General features: G+C 45.6%; 1 protein-coding gene across 4 annotated transcripts in view; it reads right to left on the reverse strand.

The window, feature by feature from the left end:
• The window catches only part of si:dkey-91i10.2 (uncharacterized protein LOC555224 homolog), a 48,468-nt gene extending 42,962 nt beyond the window's left edge, over positions 1 to 5,506 (reverse strand). For 3 of the 4 annotated variants that reach the window (XM_064326757.1, XM_064326760.1, XM_064326756.1), the window contains exon 1: positions 5,178 to 5,506. The gene's annotated coding sequence lies outside the window, so the exon portion shown is untranslated. The remainder of the gene's footprint in view (positions 1 to 5,177) is intronic. The other variant, XM_064326758.1, reaches the window with a different exon arrangement.
• Positions 5,507 to 6,000: the final 494 nt, after the last annotated feature.

Raw genomic sequence — 6,000 nt, forward strand, 5'->3', positions numbered from 1 at the left:
TCCAGCCACACACCACACACCTGATACACCATGCTGTAGGAATCCAGCCACACACACATGATAACATGCTGTAGGAATCCAGCCACACACACAACAACACGATACACCATGCTGTAGGAATACACACACACCACTGATACACCATGCTGTAGGAATCCAGCCACACACACACACACACACACACACACACTGATACACCATGCTGTAGGAATCCAGCCACACACACACACTGATACACCATGCTGTAGGAATCCAGCCACACACACACACTGATACACCATGCTGTAGGAATCCAGCCACACACACACACTGATACACCATGCTGTAGGAATCCAGCCACACACACACACACACACACTGATACACCATGCTGTAGGAATCCAGCCACACACACACACTGATACACCATGCTGTAGGAATCCAGCCGCATACACACACACACACACACACACACACTGATACATCATGCTGTAGAATCCAGCCACACACACACACACACACACACTAATACACCATGCTGTAGGAATCCAGCCACACACAACACACACTGATACACCATGCTGTAGGAATCCAGCCGCACACACACACACACACACTGATACACCATGCTGTAGGAATACAACCGCACACACACACACTGATACACCATGCTGTAGGAATCCAGCCACACACACACACACACTGATACACCATGCTGTAGGAATACAACCGCACACACACACACACTGATACACCATGCTGTAGGAATCCAGCACACACACACACACACACACACACACACTGATACACCATTCTGTAGGAATCCAGCCACACACACACACACACACTGAACACACACATACACACAGCTGTAGAATCCAGCTGAACACACACACACACACTGATACACCATGCTGTAGAATCCAGCCACACACACACACTGATACACCATGCTGTAGAATCCACCCAACACACACTGAACAACACCCATCTCATGGTAATCCAGCCACACACACACACACGCTGATACACCATTCTGTAGGAATCCAGCCACACACACACACTGATACACCATGCTTGTAGAAATTCAGCCACACACACACACACTGATACACCATGCTGTAGAAATTCAGCCACACACACACGCATGCTGATACACCATGCTGCAGGAATCCAGCCGCACACACACACTGGTACACAGTGCGGCAAGATTCTCATCACAATGGTGGTTAAAGCTTAAAAAAAAAGACCAGGTCAAAACCTAGTATATGCCTGGACCGGCCGACCAAAGGTGTAACTTCATAACTCGGCCCACCAATGGTGTAACTTCATCACTCAGTCACAGACATTCACGTTTATAGGGCTGGCCCCGCTGTTGCGGTCCAGCCAAAAACCCCACGGAAACCAAACAGCCTCAAATAAAACAATAAAATAAAAGGCGGATTGTGATAGCCCTGTGCTGGATAAGTATGGTGCATGCACATCAGCTCCCAGTACCCTATATCCTGTCAGTGCATCTCACCATTTACTATTTTAAACGGGGCAGGACTATATTCTTGAAAAACACACAACAATGGCGGGCACCCCACGGGCAAGCGTAAGATGAATTTCCTGAGGGAAGGACCCCCGCTAAGAGCCAGGCGCCAAACGCTGCTTCCGCGCAGTCGGCAGAGGGGCCGGGGACTCCAAACGCGCTCCCCGTCTCTGCACAATGAGGGGAGGCTGCCCTTGCTAACGCACCGCTGGCGAGGTCAGAGGGGGTCCTCGCTGCGCGCCGCTCCGTTTCGTATCGCATCGCGCTCGCTGGACGCGTGAGCGCTCCACGCGAGCGAACGAACGGCAGCCAGGGGCTGCGGCCGTGCGCGAGCGATGACCTCACGGACACGCGCGCACCGCGTTAGCGGGGTAATTCTCTCGCAGGTGCTGATGTGTGAAGCTTCAAGCACAGCGTTTTATACTAGGCCTTTTATTATGACTGCACACTGTAAAGAGCAAACAATGGGTTTACGCCAGAGGAAGAAAATCCGGAAAAATTCACTGCGAGACTAAGAAGATAAGCACTGCGCTTGAATCAAAATTTCCACTTTCTTCTTCATTAGCACATAATAAGCCAGTCAGGCGTTCTTTCTCCTGCGTGTTATTATGCGCTACAATTTCATCTGATGAATTTAATTCTGAAAGACAACGCGGGGCACCTGACACAAAGGCTTTTCTTCTCCAAGATTATTTATTTACAGAAGCAATCAGTTTCTCTGCTTCGACTTGGCTTGTATGGAGTCACCGTTTCGATGACTCTGAATCATCCTTACTTACATTGAGATAAACGCAGCCAACAGCCAAAGCCCGGATTCCGGCCAGCAGCTTAATGTAATACAGACTGCATTCTGCCCATTAATGCTCCAAATTAAAAGCGCGCGCCGTGGCGAGTGTCTCAAGCGTGCATCAGCAATGTGCCGAGAAAGCCTTTCACCTGCCAAACGGTATCCTGTGACCCAGCCTGAGTGATTATTCTGTCTTATTAACTCTAGTGCTATCGACCCCCGCCGCCGCGCCACGCCGCGAGACCGCCCGGCAAGGGGCAATAAAACCACAACAGCGTCACCTGATCTTCGCTCGATCCATTGTTCAAATACGTAAAAGGTTATAACTGGGAAACGGAGGGGAAAAGAGTGGCATGCGGACCCAACCTGATAAAGCCATCAGCGGTTTCACAAAGGTAACTGTATCACTGGGTCATCCTCTCCAGTTCAGTCTGATCCCACCTCTTTCCCAGACTCGATGATTGAAGCTGAGCAAATTATGCAAATTTGCCATTCCTTATGCTTTGTTATGCTAATGTGTTGCAGCATTTTTTTCCTGTAGCTCACTAACAGCAACATTCATGCTTTGTAAAATAAGTTTCCATTTGACAAGATCAAATGACTGCATGTGCATACATGCCTAAACTCCTTAATGCTTCATTTTCATATGTCGCCTCACATAAAGTTCTGGGACAGTTGATCTGAAGCTGAGCTTAAACCAACAAATCTTTATGCTGAAGCCAGCCCAGTTGTATAAAACACGACAAAGGTTAACAAGGAAGGCATCTCATGAGTAAATCTTAAATGAAAGGCATTAACGAATGGGAAGAAGGCTTTTTTTGTGTGTCTTTGTGTACCCTGGGGAGACACAGGGGACTTGAGATGACAAGGAATACTGCCTGACTGCCCCAGGGGACAGTTACAATGTGCAAAGTATGGCCTGGGTCACAGCCCATCCTTTTAAATACAAAATCAAAGAGCATGCACAAATGAAAAACCACTCCAAAAATCAATCACATTCAATATTTAATGAGTTAATAAGAGATTAGAGATGGGTTCTTAAAAAACGTTGCGAACAAAGGTCTTTCCTACACAGCTTTAAATAGGCCTACTAGAACTATGCAATTTCACATGCATGCACACACACATACACATGTATTTGCACATGCCCCCCACTGCACCCCTCTACAATTTGTTAGGCATGGTCGGCAGGTCGTTAGCTTCCACAGCTGAGAACTTCTAGGCAAACCTTTTACAGTACCAGCTGGAGTCCACCTGTTCTTCATAATGACAGGCTTACCCTTCTCTATACCTGCTTAAGCCTTATGCAACCTGCTCCTTTCACATCAACCTTTTTGTACGGTTGCTGGAGCACTGCTACCACCCCTGCCAAGTTTTCTTCTCCTGCCAAAGCATTTACGGGTAGGCACGTGCCCCCCCATCTTTCCCGGTACTATTTAACTTGTGTGGCCTCGTTGGGCCGTTGACCTTGATGTCCACAGGAACACCGACAGAAAGGACCACACACAGTTTTGCGTTATAACCCGTTATTTCTAATTGGAACCACGAAGAAACCCTCCTTGCACAAAACGATCGCCAGCACAAAACACTATTTGAGCTTTCAGTGCTTTAAATTATTAATTACTTGCAGCCAATCCACGCAGATGGTTTGAATAGGTCTACATGCAGTGGTTTAAAACGATGTTCTGTATCGTGACTCAAGCCGAAACATTTGTAACCACTAGCCCTGAAACAGCCAATTGAAGCATCTTGCCCTCGAGGCGAATTTCTGGCTATTGAAGCCATATTTATCTAACGGTTTCAAATTCAATTACACGGTCGATGAGACAAATAAAACAAAAAAACTTATTAAAAACCCACATCATATATTTTCTTCTTTTGGTCACATGTAACCGCTTTGGTTTCCTTTTTTACGAGACAATCATAGCCTGGTCCACTCCACTTCAAGACGAGGCATGTCCTACGCGAAATACACACACACAGCCGTAATCGCACTAGCATTTCAACCAGTGTAGGATAAAGCAGAGACCAAAAATCATTGACCGATAAAAGTGAAATAAATATTTTGACAATGAAGCCCTTCCAACCACCAAATTATTTAAATTCTAGCGCCTACAGACAAAACTGTATAAGGGTATTCGATAGCGGTGACGGAAGCCACCCCATGCATTATTTTCATGAGGCTATTTTTGTAAAGAAGCGAAAGGAAGACTGATTGGGAAAGTAGATGTAGGCTACTCTCCGTATTGCTAATGGATAATTGCTTATTAGGCCTCCAAGTCTACTTTATTACTATTTTCCACATGAACACTGATCAGCCCACCTGGATAACGTAGCTACACCTTAACATTTTAGAAACTGGGGGAAACGTTTTAAGGGGAAAGCCACTTTAAAATATACAGAAAAGCACCTGCTAATGACATGTAGACTAAATACATATGTTTAGAGAAACCCAAGATTCCCTCAGTCTGTCACTTCTTAAAATACCTTAATACTCCCCTCAAGTCCAAACATCCTGATTAAAGAAAGAGCAGCATGCTTTCATATATTACTAAACAATCAAAAACAGAGCATTCAGCAAAATGACACACTTCAAACAGTAAGGGCCGGAAATAAGTAGCATAACTGGAGGCTATTTGTATGCAGATAGGTAGCAAACACACACACACACACAACAAAAAACTGGATTCACCAGAGAGCAGCGTTACTAACACCGAGAGAGCTATAATGAAAATAGGTCGCCATATGAAATTTTAACCTTGATACAGCAGCTACCACTACCTCCATCATTTGTAACAACAGTTAACTTAGAGGACACGATGTGCAGCTTTAAGCATGGTTAAAACATGATAATAATTATTATCTGTTGTTACTCACGGGGATGTTCCGTTGTTACTCTTGGCTTCTGAGGTGAGCAGCGCTCCGCACGCCTCTGAATCACAAGCAGCAGAGCACGAGAACAAGGCTGTGCGCCTCGCGCTCGCTTAAACCACACGCGCTCCCATCGACTTATCAGAATTTAAGCCTCGTTCGCTCGTTTTTCCCCGCCGTTGAACGGCGAGCATTACCTTCTGTTTCTCTTTGTCGCTTGAGCTTCAGTAACATAGTACGTTGCACGGGAACCTTCCTCAAACTGTCCCCAGGGTAGAGCTGCGAGACAGCCCCTTGCATCTCCTTGGAAACCACACAGGACACGCTCCTGCTCTGCTGCTGATTGGTCAAATTGAGAAAAGCTATAAGACCCTTTAAGAACGTGTCCCCCGTCTGAACAGAAAAATCTGTGGAAGTATGCAATCTCTTAGCAACTTATGAGATCTCAAGTCATATTACTGGAAACATATTTTTTTATAAGCAAACATCCCGCACAGAGCGCCAAGATATTGAACTTTGATAGTACTCCAGCTATATTAGATGGATTTAGGAGGGATTAAATACTGTAACCTGAGGTAAAATTGCATTTAAAACTCAACCATCACTGTGGTAAATTGACCACATAAATTGACCCCTGACAATCTTCTTGCAGAGTTCACGGTTGCGGTTCGTGTTGAGCAAACCTTTGTCGTGATAGATTTATCGTAAATATTCTTATATTCAGAAAATAAGTAAAACAAAAGCTTACGGGCACCACTGCCCTCAAGATCCCATTACAGAGGGCGTAATAGGATCCAATCGTAAAGAGGGTATCCTGGTGAACATGACC

Source organism: Anguilla rostrata, chromosome 3 (assembly GCF_018555375.3).
Source record: "Anguilla rostrata isolate EN2019 chromosome 3, ASM1855537v3, whole genome shotgun sequence".
NCBI classification, from domain to species: domain Eukaryota; kingdom Metazoa; phylum Chordata; class Actinopteri; order Anguilliformes; family Anguillidae; genus Anguilla; species Anguilla rostrata.